This window comes from Diaphorina citri, unplaced genomic scaffold (genome assembly GCF_000475195.1).
Source record: "Diaphorina citri unplaced genomic scaffold, Diaci psyllid genome assembly version 1.1 scaffold1331, whole genome shotgun sequence".
NCBI classification, from domain to species: domain Eukaryota; kingdom Metazoa; phylum Arthropoda; class Insecta; order Hemiptera; family Psyllidae; genus Diaphorina; species Diaphorina citri.
In genome coordinates this window covers 46,090-63,042 of record NW_007378759.1, presented here as the reverse complement: position 1 = coordinate 63,042, position 16,953 = coordinate 46,090, and positions in this window count along the sequence as shown.

The window sequence follows — 16,953 nt, the reverse complement described above, 5'->3', positions numbered from 1 at the left end:
TCTCTCTCTCTCTCTCTCTCTCTCTCTCTCTCTCTCTCTCTCTCTCTCTCTCTCTCTTTCTCTCTCTCTCTCTCTCTGCTTTGCTAGTTGCTACATAAAACAAGTCTTACAGTATATCAGACGTCCGGTTACTTGTGCAGATCGGGATACCTAGGGGAAAAAATAGAAATTTAGGGAACAAATTGGAGAGAGGTAAAGAATAAACTAGAGATAAATCTAGGTAAGTACTTAAGTAGGTACATGTACGTAAGGTATAAGCATTTGGAGACCATGTTTCACCAAAGAGAACAAAAGGATCAGGCAACAAAGATGGAAATATCTGGTTTCAAGGATACTAAGGTGGACGAGAATCAGTTTGTTGCGAAAGTGATTCAAGCTGCAGGTCTGAATGAGGAGGACATCCAATTCAGAGTGGAGAAGATTGTGAAGGAGCCAATGGACAAGAAGGGTGTTAAGACACAAACTCTTGTTGTACAATTTAGAACGGAAGCCACGAGAAATGATGTGCTAGCCAAGATCAAATCTGGTAAGGTGTACAACAAGCTAGGGGACCTTGTACCTACTAAGATATTCTTCAACGAGTATCTGACTTCGTACTACAAGAAACTGATGTATGAAGCTCGCTCTCTCTCTCTCTCTCTCTCTCTCTCTCTCTCTCTCTCTCTCTCTCTCTTTCTCTCTTCTAACGCATAGCCTAACCCTCCCCCCGATGAAATATTTGGGTACACAAGGACTATTCCACCGATGTTCTATTCCAATCGGTCGATGTCGACGTGAACCGTCCACACTGCCTCGACAACATAGATTCACCTCGTCGATCGACGGCCGGTCAACTATGTTTGGACACACCTTGATATACTGCCTTATTTCGGACTATTGCACCCTATTAGCATATTCCACACAAGGAAAACCTTCCTTATTTGTTTTGAAGAGACATAGAGAGCTGTTACCGTTCCTGAACAAACAAAGTATTGGGGAAAGTGTCAAATCACGTGTATGGGCGGCTTACGCCATTTTCGCTCAAGATTTAAGGGGGAAAATCACCCCTAAAGGAGATTTAACAATGATTAATTTGGTGTAGTAAATTTTTAAAGCTTTATCACAGGAGAAGTGTGCATTTGTCCAAGGAATATGAGTTCAAGGAGAGTTGTCCAAGGAATATGAGAAATGGAAGTCAGAGTAATCCTAGCTCCTGGTCGTTCAAGATATGAAGATTATCAGAACATTGTATGTACTCATTTGCTGTATAGTAATAAATACAGGATAGATGTCCGTCCAAGGATTATGAGACATGAGATTGAGAGTAGTTTTTCAGGATATGAAGATTAGCAGAGCATTGTACAGCTACAGGATATTCAGGATAGACATGAGTGGAGGAGGGTGGTCGGTGAAGTCACCCTTGCGATCTGGCGAAGACTATGGAGTAAGTTCGTGGCAGGGTTCTCACGCCTTCATGAAGACCAAAAACAGCAGGCTGAACTTTTTTTCAGGCTGACAATGAAATTTAATTTTGGTTCTACCTCAACCCTCACTATTTAGTGAAGGAAAATAAAACCAATCAAATCAAACCTCAAATTCTTGGTGGTAAAGCAGGGAATCGAACCCGAAACCTCCGCCTTGTAAGCCTAGTGTGATACCCACTCGGCGGGCACGGAGTTTGCCTAATAGAAAAATGTAACAACTTAAAAGCACCGGCCTGATACCCAAAATTAATATTGTACTGTCCTGTAGTCCTAGATTTCCACCCAGCCCAAAATAAGCGGAAATCCAAAATAAATACTCGTACACTAAATCCCAAACCCAAATTATTCATAGAGGTACCCTACTGGCCCTACAGCCGGGCAGCCCTTGCCCGAAGAGGATTAAATCCCGAAATATTTATACCCTTCCCGCTTTTTTTGCATAGGATTTCACTGAAATTCATCTAAAAATAAAATTTAAGAGTTGTCCAAGGAATATGAGAAATGGATGTCAGAGTCATCCTAGCTCCTGGTCGTTCAAGATATGAAGATTATCAGAACATTGTACATATGTACTCATTTGCTGTATAGTAATAAATACAGGATAGATGTCCGTCCAAGGAATATGAGACATGAGATTGAGAGTAGTTTTTCAATTCCTATACTTAAGCATTGGGGAAAAAAAAGCCCTCAAGTGAAGACTGATCCTTAAGTGTTATTCAGTAATATCAGCCTCAGAAACAGTTTCGTTTCTTCTCATTTCGGCGAGACCTATTTCGGCTGTCCTATAACAGCCGCTACTGATTTTGTACCTCCAAATATTTATAAGTAAGAGTTTTCTATGAAAATGTTCATTTCTATGTATTGCTAACTATACAAGGTGGTCTACTAGAATGGACGTTTTTTTAATGGCATGCACTCGGACGATAAAAAGAGATGTGAAATAGACAAAAGGAAAATATTGTCCATAGTAAACACACGGACCAAAAGTCCGAAAATATAGGTAAAAGAGATTAACAGGTCAGTATGAAAGTTGACATTTTCTGACGAAGTAAAATAATGAGAAGTTCTACAAGATAGAATGTAGCCACAAGCACATTACAAATTTGAATATCTGTTCGTTTTCCACTTTCTTGATAGAAAATGAGGCTGGTTTCATTGAACATCCCTCAAGCCTTAAGGGGTGGTCTTGACTTGAGGGTTGGTTTTCCTATACTTAAGCATTGGGGAAAAAAAAGCCCTCAAGTGAAGACTGATCCTTAAGTGTTATTCAGTAATATCAGCCTCAGAAACAGATTCGTTTCTTCTCATTCGAGTCCTATTTCGGCGGTCCTATAACAGCCGCTACTGATTTTGTACCTCCAAATAAGTAAGCGTCTTCTATGAAAATGTTCATTTCTATGTATTGCTAACTATACAAGGTGGTCTACTAGAATGGACGTTTTTTAAATGGCATGCACTCGGACAATGATTTTGTACCTCCAAATATTTATAAGTAAAAGAGTTTTCTATGAAAATGTTCATTTCTATGTATTGCTAACTATACAAGGTGGTCTTCTAGAATGGACGTTTTTTAAATGGCATTCACTCGGACAATAAAAAGAGATGTGAAATAGACAAAAGGAAAATATATCCATGGTAAAAACACGGACCAAAAGTCCGAAAACATGGGTAGAACAACTCTTTACCTATCAAATTTTGAAGTGTGACCCTATAAGATTGTACCATTTTTTCACAGCTCACCCTGTATACTAATTAAATATGAAAATGTTATGAATATTATTAGACGGCGGGTCGTCGCGTCGCTATAGACAGCGTTATTTAGAAAGCGCTCCACAGTTCGTTCCACTCCGGGGAATGTTTACAAAACGGAGTGTAAACATCTTTCAAGATTTTTTTTTATATAAATAGATAAGTAGAAAGTAGAAAGGTACTCGTAGGTAAATAGGTACAGAGAGGTAGGTAAGTAGGTACATTAGGAACTGAAATGCTGAGAGAGAAAGAGAGAGAGAGAAAGGGAGGGAGGGAGGGAGAGAGAGAGACAGTGACATACTTGTAGTGATGAAGAGAGGAGAGAAAGAGGAGAAAGAGAAAGGGAGAAAAGGGGGAAAGAGAGATGCTGAGAGAGAGAGAGAGAGAGAGAGAGACAGATAATAACATAGGTACTTGTAGTGAGAAAGGAAGGAAAAGGAAGACAAATAGAGTAAAACATACCTGTAGTAAGGAAGAACGAGAGGGAGAGAGAGAGAAGAGCAGGAGAAAGAGAGAGAGAGAGAGTATTAATATACTTGTAGTGAAGAAGGAAGGAAGAGGAAGAGAATGAAGAGAGAGCGAGAGAAAGAGAGAGAAACAGTAATATACTTGTAGTAAGAAAGGTAGGAAAGGGGGGTGAAAGGAAGGAGAGACAGAGAAAGAAAGAAAGAGGAGAGAGAGTAACATACTTGCAGTGAGGAAAGAAGGAAGGGAGAGAAAAATAAAGGAGGGAGAGAGAGAGAGATAAATGGGTGCTGAGAGAGGGAGAGAGCGAGAGAGAGAGAGAAAGACAGTAACATACTTATAGTGAGAAAGGAAGGAAAAGGGAGAGAAATGCTGAGAGAGAGAGAGAGAGAGAGAGAGAGAGAGAGAGAGAGGGAGGGAGAGACAGTAACATAATGGTAGTGATGAAGAGAGGAGAGAAAGAGGAGAAAAGGGGGAAAGAGAGCTGCTGAGAGAGAGAGAGAGAGAGCGAGCGAGCGAAAGACAGATAATAACATATGTACTTGTAGTGAGAAAGGAAGGAAAAGGAAGAGAGAGAAATAGAATAAAACATACCTGTAGTAAGAAAGAACGAGAGGGAGAGAGAGAGAAGAGGAGGAGAAAGAGAGAGAAGGGAGAGGAGACGAGAAAGAAAGAGAGAGAGAGAGACAGTAATATACTTGTAGTAAGAAAGGAAGGAAAAGGGAGTGAAAGGAAGGAGAGGCAGAGAGAGAAAGAAAGAGCAGAAGAGAGAGAGTAACATACTTGCAGTGAGGAATTAAAGGAGGGAGGGAGAGAAAGAGAGGTAAATGGGTGCTGAGAGAGGGAGGGAGAGAGAGAGAGAAAGACAGTTAACATACTTATAGTGAGAAAGGAAGGAAAAGGGAGAGAAAGAGAGAGAGAGAGAGAGAGAGAGAGAGAGAAACACGTACCTTCTCTACTTACTTATCTCAAGTGAATGACTGAAAACTTGAAAAGAAAACTGGAAAGAGCGAAGGGCGAAAGAGTAACTAAAAATAAGTGAATAACGTAGGCTAGAGGTTTCCAATCTGTGGTACGCTTCTGGTGGTACGCCAAGAGATTTGAAAACCCAATTTAATGCGCAAAAAAAAAAATCTGAGATCATACTACAATTAACAACAAAAAATATCTTTATTTTTTGTTGTGCTCCGCTATAATATCTTTATTCATACCCCAAACCACACAAAATTGATGTTTGGTGCTTGGTGGTACCCCAAAATAACCTTGAGGTGGTACGCAGTACTTTTAAGTTTGGGAACCCCTGACGTAGGTTAACATAATTACTTTAGTGTGATGATAGAGGCACTGAAGATTTTCGCCTGCGGCGCACTTTTGATTACGCCTGACATTATAAAATATAACAGACAGGTAGGTAAATATCTAAAGAAATTCATGTCAAATTGGAACGGGCATCGAATCCGGGACCCGCTGCATATCAGGCGCGTTACCACTAAACCATCAACCGTCCACCATTTGGTATTGGAACTTGTGGCAATTATGGCATTTTCAGGATTTCCATGATTCGTACATTGGTAATTAGAAAAATAAATGTTGGCAGGTGGGCCAATAAATGGTACGTTTTTTAGGTGGGCGAATAAATGGTACACTTACCCTATGTATTTAGTCTAGATATTTATAATTTTAGACGGATAGAGCAGGTGCACGCATCTCACGTAAGTGTGTGTGTCTTGATCTCTTGATAACGTTTAGATTTTATAAAGAATCTTTTTATTCTTTGAATAATTCGAATTATGAATTCTTATGTAGGTAGGTAGTAGGTATACATTACAAACACGTTATAACGAAGGTCTTCCCCCTTCCGCCCAAAAATCTCATTTCTTCAGAGTTCTAAGCCCCGAGGCCGTGTGAGAGATTATCAAAATTTGGGAAACCAAAAACTTCCATTTTAGGTGTAATTCCGTAAAATTTGAAAGTCGATAAGTAGGTACGACCTATAATTAATATTTCAATAAGTATATCTGTGTACCAAATGTACCATTTTGTACCTATTACAAAATATTTATGTAGGTACATTCGCCACAAATCACTCCGCCCCCCTTAAACTAAAGGCCGACTCTCATGGGGCCCCTAAACTCATCGAAGCTGGAAATTCCTAGCTTAGGACAATAATAACCTATAGGACACCTATACTATAGGTGTAACATAATCAGTATAAGTAGGGGTTCAGGGAACTATAGTGTGTCCAGATCAATGTGACAGCAAAAAAATAGGCATTGTTGCCAAACATGTCACAATTAAAATTCCATACCTCGGCTGGGATTGAACCCACGCCCTCCTGTTTACCAGTCGAGCGCCTTGACCACTACACCACCGAGGCAGGTTGGAGTCTGGTACATTCAACGTCGTAAGACCACTGCCGCTGCTCTGGAAGAAGCTTTTGAAAGGAAATATTCAGTAATATCGTAAACCAGTGGAAACCCAAAGGAATAAAAACAATAAACAGAATATACAGACGACTAGACGACCTTCTCAACATTACAAGATAAGGATGTGAGTACTAAAAATAGATTTTATAGTTCTCCTCTTCCACTTTATCTGGGGCGGGAATCGAACCCGCGGCCTAGCGCTTACAAGGCAGACGCACTACCAACTAAGCTAACTAGGCTGGCTAGAAAACTAAAGGCCAAGGCTCAGTGGAGCCCAAAAAGTAACGAATGAATTTCCTTCGTGTCTCGAACATTTTTGTTAAATTTCATCAAAATCGAACTAACCCTTCAAGAGTTATTGCGAAACAAGAATGACACAATGAGGAACTATGTAGTGAGCTACCGAGCTCTGACGACCGTCCATCTACATACCAACCACACCCGACGTTGCTCAACTTCAGTGATCTGTTGGAATCTGGTACATTCAACGTCGTAAGACCACTGCCGCTGCTCTGGAAGAAGCTTTTGAAGGGAAATATCCAGTAATATCGTAAGCCAGTGGAAACCCAAAGGAATAAAAACAATAAACAGAATATACAGACGACTAGACAACCTTCTCTACGTTACAAGATAAGGATGTGAGTACTAAAAATAGATTTTATAGTTCTCCTCTTTCACTTTATCTGATGAGAAAAAGAGCAAATGAAAAGCGAAACACTTACTTTTCATAGCGAGAAACTTTCTAGCAACTCAAAGGGAAAAGGCCCTAAAAATGGAACTCTGACCCAAAATTTTTACTTTGGGGGAAGGTCAAATGAAGAGAAAATTAGAAAAATAAATGTGGGCAGGTGGGCCAATAAATGGTACGTTTTTTAGGTGGGCGAATAAATGGTACACTTACCCTACTTATGTTTCTCCCCTTCGCACCCTTCTAAATACGGCCCTGTTGTGATCGTGGTTAGAACGTAAACTCATAAAGTTTCCCCACAAAACTCCTCTCCCTATCCACTCTGTATACCCCCCAAAATGAAAAACTGAACGGGACGCCGGGACACCCCCTGAAATTCGGGACTGTCCCGGCCAATTCGGGACGTTTAGCAAGCCTAAGTATAGGTAGGGGTTCAGGAAACTAGAGTGTGTCCAGATCAATGTGACAGCAAAAAAATAGGCATTGTTGCCAAACATGTCACATGTGCAATGGTAGAGAATCTTTAAAAGGGGAAGGTAGATACTTAATTTTGCACAGTGCTTCCTCCGACAGTTGAAAAGTCAGGTTAAGCGGATATCACCTTACCTGTTCTGGAATCCAACCCTGGAACTTAAGCTACCTCTGCATTTTAAAAGAGAGAGTTTATCAAAAATAGACCTTTACCTCAACTGCAACAATGTAAGGATTTCCTGCAATCTGATTGGTTCCTTCATTTTGGGTTGATGACTCATTGCTGTCACATTGATCTGGATGAACTATAGAGTGGATCAAGACACAAGGAGGGATGAGATTTAGAGACATCACTTAACAACAAAACAATCACATCCCTACAATTTCGATAATTGAATTGAGCAAGTTCCAAATCCGAAAGTATGTGCTTATCATAAATGAAGCTCATTATAGAAAGCATAAATGAGGCTCATTAGAAAGCACTCATAGTTAGAGATTTCGTTGGTGAAATTTCGTCAGATTGAGCAAGTTCCAAATCCGAAAGTATGTGCTTATCATAAATGAAGCTCATTATAGAAAGCATAAATGAGGCTCATTAGAAAGCACTTATAGTTAGAGAATTCGTTGGTGAAATTTCGTCACAAATGTTCAGTGTGTCTTTGTAGTAGAAAATTTTGGTCCTTAACACCGAGTTCTTGCGAGTATACAACTCGAGATTCAGGATAAAATATTCAAATTTCGAGATCGCATGTCAAAAAAAGTCGTCTTTTTTACTCCGGGTGACCTAAAAAAATGCTCCCCAATTTCAAATTTTTGGCCCGATGCCAACACCCTTTTCATCACGAATAAGTGCAGGAACTGTCAACTGGTGTGTCTTTGTAGTAGAAAATTTTGGTCCTTAACACCGAGTTCTTGCGAGTATACAACTCGAGATTCAGGATAAAATATTCAAATTTCAAGATCGCATGTCAAAAAAAGTCGTCTTTTTTACTCGGGTGACCTAAAAAAATGCTCCCCAATTTCAAATTTTTGGCCCGATGCCAACACCCTTTTCATCACGAATAAAAAAGTGCAAAGGAACTGTCAACTGGAAAAAAAAAAAGTTTCTCTCTTGGACATAGCCAAACCCATTTGTCTTGGCAAATCATACGAAAAATCCACCATGTCCTCATTTTCTTGCTGACAACTAAAGTAACAACCGTCACGGGAAGTAATTTCCTTGTCGTCCCCAGGAAAAGAGAGACACGGAGGAAAAAACAGCTGTCTAAATTCGTTATCGTTAGAAATGAAATTAGGTAAGTTATAGTGCCATCCAGGGACAAAACTAGGGGTTGCAGGGACCCAGCTCGGGGGTTGTTTCAGGTGTCCTCATTTTCTTGCTGACAACTAAAGTAACAACCGTCACGGGAAGTAATTTCCTTGTCGTCCCCAGGAAAAGAGAGACACGGAGGGAAAAAACAGCTGTCTAAATTCGTTATCGTTAGAAATGAAATTAGGTAAGTTATAGTGCCATCCAGGGACAAAACAAGTGATTGCAGGGACTCAGCTCGGGGGTTGTTTCAGAGCCAATCCTATCAGGGCCGTAATTATGATTTTGTCGAGGGGAGGACCGAGAGTCCAAACAGTGATTTACCGGAGAGGGGGCGGGGTGGATGAAGAAAAAATCTCCAAATTTTCGGAGCCTGGACTACTGTAAAGGAGAAAAGCTCGAGGGGGAAGGGGCGAGCCAACCTAAATACGGCCCTCAGGGCCGTAATTATGATTTTGTCGAGGGGAGGACCGAGAGTCCAAACAGTGATTTACCGGAGAGGGGGCGGGGTGGATGAAGAAAAAAATCTCCAAATTTTCGGAGCCTGGCCTACTGTAAAGGAGAAAAGCTCAAGGGGGAAGGGGCGAGCCAACCTAAAGACGGCCCTGAATCCTATAGTTTTCAAGGTTCTACAGTCCATTTGAATATGTATTCTTAAGCAGGGTCCATACTTGTGTTGGAAACGTTGTCGTACAACACTATCGTCCGAGATTTCTAGCCTAATGTGGACCCTTAAGTTTCAATGATAGAGGCACTGAAGATTTTCGCCTGCGGCGCACTTTTGATTACGCCTGACATTATAAAATATAACAGACAGGTAGGTAAATATCAAGAGAAATTCATGTCAAATTGGAACGGGCATCGAAACCGGGACCTTCTGCATATCAGGCGCGTTACCGCTAAACCATCAACCGTGCACCATTTGGTATTGGAACTTATGGCAGTTATGGCATTTTCAGGATTTCCAAGCACCGTACATTGGTACACCCCGTAATATTCGCTTTTATTATCGTCTCTTTTTTTCGATCTCTTTTTAAAAATCCCCAAGGGTGTTCCAATTTCTCACGAAAAGAAAAGAGAGAGATAAGAGACAAATTTCTTTCTTTGTCTCTCCTAATTTTTATTACAGAAAAGTTTTTTTCTCTCATTACCTAGGTACTTACAAATTGTTCCAAGTTTCTTCTAATGACTCATGAATGAATGAGATATACAGGATGACACAAAAGTAATTCAAAAAGTTAATAAGAACAAGACATCAACAAGATATTAACCACGAGCCCAGAAGGTAGGTATAGGTGCTCAGTGCATAATTCAGTAATTCCTAATATGACTAAAGCTGACAATGTGAATGAGGATAACGTAGAAAGTCCATCATAAAGACAGTAAAAAGTAATTAAATATCAGATTCTTTGGATATTAAGTATAGGTACTTAACACCTATAAATCAGACTTCAGAGGATATTCCATTTATTAAAATGCCGTTTATTTAAATGGGATGTCCTCTTATAATGCCGTTTGCCGTTTAAATTCAATCCCCTTCCATTATTTCTTGCAATCTCTCCATGCAAGGTCCACAGTTGAGAGGTTTCACTCAAAAAGGGCGCAAAGACGGAAATTGAGTTTTGAGCTTTACTTGAAGTTTTTGATTTCCATGGGAAAATATTGGGAGGATATTAATCAGTACGGTCTTCTAGATGTCTCTTGATGAAACACAATTAGGTAATTTGAGAACTGATTGGACTGATTCTTAACACTATTCCGCATTAGAAAAGCTGTTTTAGGCTAAAAACACAATGGAGTAGAGAGCATAGCGCATAGCGCATCGAGCTGAAGTTTTTGATTTCCATGGGAAAATATTGGGAGGATATTAATCAGTACGGTCTTCTAGATGTCTCTTGATGAAACACAATTAGGTACTTTGAGAACTGATTGGACTGATTCTTAACACCATTCCGCATTAGAAAAGCTGTTTTAGGCTAAAAACACAATCGAGTAGAGAGCATAGAGCATCGAGTAGGTAGAGGGAAGCGCCGACTTCAAACCACATAGGTAGAACTGAAAGCAAAAAGTTCTATGCTCTTTGCTCTCCGCTCTCTTTTGAGCCTTACTCAGAAAGGGCAAAGTAGGTACTAACCACATAGGTAGAACTGAAAGCAAAAAGTTCTATGCTCTTTGCTCTCCGCTCTCTTTTGAGCCTTACTCAGAAAGGGCAAAGTAGGGTTTGTCCCTTTTTGCATAAAAGCTGTCAACCGATCTTTCTCTAAATTTCCTATTTTACTTTCCAGGATATTTTCTTTCCTTTTTCCATCGATCTTCACCTACCGTACTTTACGTCCTTTCTTTCCAAATCATTTACTTTCTCCATTTTTCTTTTTTTCTTCGGCACCATTTTCATTAATTTCGTTTCTTCCTTTCCTCCCTCCCCTTTTCCTTCCTTCTTCGGGGGGCTAATCCGGCCCTGCTTATTATGATTGGTGATACAACTCTCCTAATTCCTAGCATAAAATCAAGTAGAATTTCAAAATTAATTCGAAGGAAAGTTAACATTGTTACTGTTGATGGTTTTTTTGTTACTCACCAAGTCTGTCATTGCAAGTGATTTCAATCATTGTGGAATCTTCTACAAACAACTCAAAGTTATGAAATTGAACAGAACTGTTTAAAAATCACCTAGATTTACGCTTTTAAGAGCTTTTTCCAAGAACTTCCTGGCAAAATCTCATAAAAATCTGCTTCACTTTTGACTTTTTGTTCAAACAGTTCAAACACCAACGAAATTTAAAATTTGCCGCCTTGAAAAAGTGATTTTTGTGCTCGTTGTATATTTCAAGTCGTGTTCACACGATGCACATCGTGTAATTTTTACACACGATGCATATCACGCGGGGCCCGTTGACTTCCTTTTTACTTTTTTTATTACCTACTTTTTTTGTTTCTTGGTTCCGTTTAACGAGCTATTTTATTGCTTGATTTTAAGCTCAACTTCATTTTTCAACTTATCTTTAATGGTTTTCCTAATGCTTTTCTCGCCCCTTCTGTCTACCTTCTTTAAGCTGGATTTTATCATTTGTCCGTGTATATAACATTATAATAGATCAGTTGCGCTTACTTGGGTGATGTTTCAAAGTCATAGAGCATGAAAAATGAGGACCAACGGAATTTTTCTTTTTCTTCTACGACTTTTAGATCCCGAGATAAATCGATTAAAAAAATGCCGGTAAATCGTGAACTTTGACGTCACGGCATACGCTCCCGTAGGCGATGACGTCACATCAAATGTCCCGAGCAAAGCTCCCTTGCAGGCAACGCATTAATGTGTTTGTGCGCATACGTTTCTGCGCAGTTCTTTCTGCTCCTCTGCTAGCGCGCTTGCATACCTACTGGCACTACCTAGCGGACGAAAATAGCAACTGCGTTAAGTCTGACGTCACACATCTCATTAGAACGGAAAATAAAAATTGAATTTTCGATCGTTTACAGTTATTTTTTCGGAGTTTTGACCTCAGATTTAAATTTTTCCCAACTTTTTACATAGGAATAGACCATTTATCTATAATTTTTACCCATTTGCAACTCCTCCATTTAGTCGGTTTTCTTTGGACGGCAATATGGAAGGGACCACTTTTGTATAAATAAGTATAACGAATTATTGATATACTATCGAATATTGATGTACTATTGAATTATTAGGTACTTTATCTGTATGTTTGTTCGTTTGTTTGCTGCCTATCGATATGCCGATATTCTGAGTTCGATACTGCTTTGGAACTATCGATATTTTTCCACCGATATGTACGTCGATGACATGAATAATTCATGTCTTCACGAATCTCCGTGACATGAACAAAGTCATGACGACATCATCATGAAAAAAACAAAAAAAAAAAACTCATTTGTAAACAAGAAGCAGCATTGATGTCACGCAATCCATAAGGTGGATTGGTGATGGATTTTACGACCTGTACCGATATACAGGTATCTCTCGAAATACTAATAGGCAGACTGGTATCTGCCTCGAAAAAAATAAAAGTAGGTATAATATATTATGTACATTGGAAAGAAGAACGAAACCAGGACACTCTGGGTTCTGGGAATTCGTAGAAATGAAAGGAAAGGAAGAACTATGACTAAGAAATGACTAATACCGACTACATAGTCTGACTGTCTCTTGATAGGTACATAGGTATGTATTCGTTCCTATCTGAGAAGGGTACAAAATAACACAGAAATTCAAGAGAGAGGAAGAGGAAGAAGAAGAAAGAGAGAAAAAAAGAAAAAAGAGAAAGAACCCAGGCAGGAAGACAGAAATTAGAGAAGGAAGAGAGAAAAGGAGATCGAGGGAGGAAAGAGAAAGGGTAAAAATGGGAGGGAGAGAGAGAGATGAAAATGTTAATAAATAATTCACAACCAGAACCACATTTTAATGAAAACTAGAAAAGAGAGAGAGAGAGAGAGAGAGACGGAGAGGGGGAAGAAATAATAGGAAAAGCATGTTTCAGTTTTTTTCTTTTTTTGCAAAATTTTAAAATTCACTCACCATCTCAGGCCTGTCCCCAGCACAATGGTCTATGGTCTATGTAAATTATTTACATTGAGTTCCATGTAAACATGTATACATTTTACATTAAAATCTATGAAAATATAAAATACATTTTTTTTACATAGCCAGTGGCGTGGGATGTATGACTGTATGAGAACTAGGAAAGCACGACTTTCCTTCGCAATACAGGAAATGATTTTTTTTTTACAATTTTTCTTCGTCACGAAATTTTCTCAAAGGCGGCCCCGAGGAGTATACAAATAAAAAATAGACAGTAATTAGTGTGCTCACATTTGGAAGAAGAAAAATTCGTGCAGTGTGAACGGGTTGTAAGTGTTTATCCAACTTCCAATCTGGAATCAGCAGATCGTCACACGGGTTTATTTTGTAAGATTGTACTTTTATAGATTCGCCTTTCGATAATCTCATCACACGCCACTGCTTACTTTACATTAAAATCTATGAAAATATGGAATTTACATAGCGCTCATACATAAATATCTATCTCCAGTTTTGTTTACATTGTATTCTAGTTTGTTTTAATTAAAGAATTAAATCACTCTCGAAGTGTTAATGGAAAGATGAAGAGTTGATAGAAGGGACAATGTTGATAAATGAGAAGAACACACAGACAGACGCACAGACAGACACTGGAGATCTAGACTTATAGACAGACAAATGGTCATCACACGCCACTGCTTATTTTACATTGAAATCTATGAAAATATGGAATTTACATAGCGCTCTTACATAAATATCTATCTCCAGTTGTTTACATTGTATTCTAGTTTGTTTTAATTAAAGAATTAAATCACTCTCGAAGTGTTCATGGAAAGATGAAGAGTTGATAGAAGGGACAATGTTGATAAATGAGAAGAACACACAGACAGACACTGGAGATCTAGACTTATAGACAGACACTGGAGATCTAGACTTATAGACAGACACTGGAGATCTAGACTTATAGACAGACACTGGAGATCTAGACTTATAGACAGACACTGGAGAAGCGGATGAGAGGTGCAGACGTGTAGGCTGTGTGTAATACTTGAAATGCAGTATTACACATGAGCAGCGAAAAGTACGAGAGTTAACCCCCCCCCCCCCTTCTGATTCTATAATGAGAATCAGTGGCGTAGCGTGGTCTAAATTCAAGTATAGGGCGTGTTGGGCTCATGCACAGGTCTACCAAGTCCCATCACAGTACATGCCATTAATATTTATGGGCATTAGAGTGAACTTTTGAGTTGTATGGCCGCCATACACGCCATACATACACGCTACGCCACTGGTGAATACAATTTGTAAGGAAGCTCGCTTGCTTACAAATTCCTAGAAATTATTATTATTCATCCTTAGGCGGCTTTCACCACTGAGGTAACACGTCGCAAGCGTGGCAAGTCGCAAGATGCTACGTACATTGCATCTATGTTCAGACCATTATTCCAAATGGACAAACCTTCCTCACTGAGTTATGACATGGTTGCTACTTGGAAACCGCCGGAAACAAGTAACAGTGTTACTTCAACACCAACAGTCTGAGTTTTGTAGGTGCTACCGCATGTATCCTCAGTGAGGAAGGTTTCATTTGAAATAATGGTCTGGTCTTTGAAGATGCATGCTACGTAGCATCTTGCGACTTGCTACTTGCGACGTATTACCTCAGTGTGAAACGCGCCTTAGGCTAAAACAGAGTAGATCGGAGAGCATTGAGCAATATTAGAGGGAAGTTGGAAGCGACTACTTCGAACCGCATAGAACTGGAAGCAAAAGCTCTATGCTCGCTCTCCACTCTACTCTGTTTTTACATGGTTTTATTAGCCTTGGTAAGTTTAGTATAGCTCATCAGAAGTAATTTTTCGCAATTTTAAAGACGGACTTTTCCTGAGTTTGATCTTAAGCCACACTACGCCACTGTTAACTTGCTACTTGCGACGTGTTACCTCAGTGTGAAACGCGCCTTAGGCTAAAACAGAGTAGATCGGAGAGCATTGAGCAATTAGAGGGAGGTTTGAAGTGACGACTTCGAACCGCATAGAACTGGAAGCAAAAGCTCTATGCTCGCTCTCCACTCTACTCTGTTTTCAGCCTTGGTAAGTTTAGTATGTATAGCACATCATAAGTAATTTTTCGCAATTTTAAAGACGGACTTTTCCTGAGTTTGATCTTAAGCCACGCTACGCCACTAACTGTTGGGGATTTTATACTCAAGGGAGTAGGAGTAGTGTACTGAGGTTTTAACCTTGTCAGACACCGTGGTGTAAGAGATTTGTCTTCTCCCCTGAGGGCCAATCTCAGTGGTGTAGTGGTTAGCGCGGTGGACTTCGGATCTGGAGGTTGGTTGTTCGAATCTCGGCCAAGTCATAAAATTTAGCGAGGTGTATTAATAGGGGAAACATGTTTATAGTTTCACACAGTACGAGTAACGAATTCGCCTTCTAATTGTTTGAAAGGTTTTCGCAGTGGCCTTTTTTTTTTTTAATCAGACAGGCTAGGTGCCTCAGGTAATAAATAGGGAGGTCACTTTTCACTTACCGTCAGCTACTATCACTCCTCTCCATCAAATCAACCAGACAGTCCTCCAAACTCGTTGTATAAGTATCCAAAAAATAGGTAAGTACAAGTCAAGGAGAGTAAAAATATCCAACGGAGAAAAAGTGAAAAACCAACACGAGGAAAAACTGTCTAAAACGCACCAGCACTTAACAAACTTCGAGTATGTCCGAAGAAAAAACAAGAGAGGGTAGACTTTTTTTTTCAAAGCACCTACTTACGTACTTAAGTAAAGTAGGTACCTACTTATTATTACCTATGAAGTTGAAGTTATTTGACCTAGAGGTAGAAAAGGTCACACTTGATAAGTTAAGTACCTACGAGAAAAAATATGTCAACGTAAGGATTTCCTGCAATCTGATTGGTTCCTTCATTTTGGGTTGATGACTCATTGCTGTCATATTGATCTGGATGAACTATAGAGGTAGAAAAGGTCACACTTGATAAGTTAAGTACCAACGAGGAAAAATATGAATAAAAAATCGAATTTTTCTCCTAGGTTAACAACGTAAATTACACTTGTCAACCTCTTGTAACAGTAGTGCTTACTAATTTATTAACTAATTATACAGCTCGAATAGAATTAAAGAGTCTCTTTACCTCAAAGTACTTACCTACCTACATAATTTTATTATTGTGGTCGAATTGTCGAACAATTTTGAGCTACTCCTACAAACCTATTACTTAATTACATATGATTGTGGTCTGTCAGCTCCCATGGCGTAGTGGTCACTGCGCTCGCCTTGAACGCAGGACCCGGGTTCGATTCCCTGCCTCGTTTCAGTCAGCTCCCATGGCGTAGTGGTCACTGCGCTCGCCTTGCACGCGGGAGACCCGGGTTCGAATCCCGGCAGGGTCAAGAAATTTGTATCATGCAAATGATTGATCCCGTGACTGGCTGTTGCGGGGCCCACTCAGCCTCGTGAGGAAATCCAATCTTCAGCTCCCATGGCGTAGTGGTCACTGCGCTCGCCTTGCACGCGGGAGACCCGGGTTCGATTCCCGGGGGAATGGCGTCAGCTCCCATGGCGTAGTGGTCACTGCACTCGCCTTGCACGCGGGAGACCCGGGTTCGATTCCCGGCGGGGCCAAGAAATTGTATCATGCAAATAATTGATTCCGTGGTGCACGCGGGAGACCCGGGTTCGATTCCCGGCGGGGTCAAGAAATTTGTATCATGCAAATGATTGATTCCGTGACTGCGTGTGCGGGGCCCACTCAGCCTCGTGAGGAAAATGAGTAGCTATGACATATAAATGCGCATAGCGACCGGTGCCAGCATGGTTACT